Source organism: Carlito syrichta, unplaced genomic scaffold (assembly GCF_000164805.1).
Source record: "Carlito syrichta isolate Samal-C Ts95f unplaced genomic scaffold, Tarsius_syrichta-2.0.1 Scaffold315307, whole genome shotgun sequence".
NCBI lineage: Eukaryota > Metazoa > Chordata > Mammalia > Primates > Tarsiidae > Carlito > Carlito syrichta.
Window position 1 is genome coordinate 27,350 of NW_007259403.1, and position 281 is coordinate 27,630.

Here is a 281-nt window from a genome sequence, read left to right on the forward strand (position 1 = left end):
GCAGGCTAACCAGAGGATGTTATTTGACCAAGAGTTGGGAAGGCTCGGTATAATAAGAGTGTTGATTGTTATATTTAGTGTTCCTAGAAGATTTTGGGTATAAATAAGAGCGATGAGTAAGGGGAGGGATCCAATTAGTATGTAAAATAAGAAATAAAGGCCGGCGTTTAGTCATTCTGTTTGATTCCCTCATCGTGTAATAATAATTAGTGTGGGGATTAAAGTCGCTTCGAATAGAATATAGAAGAATATTAATTCTGTGGCTGTAAAAGTCATGATTA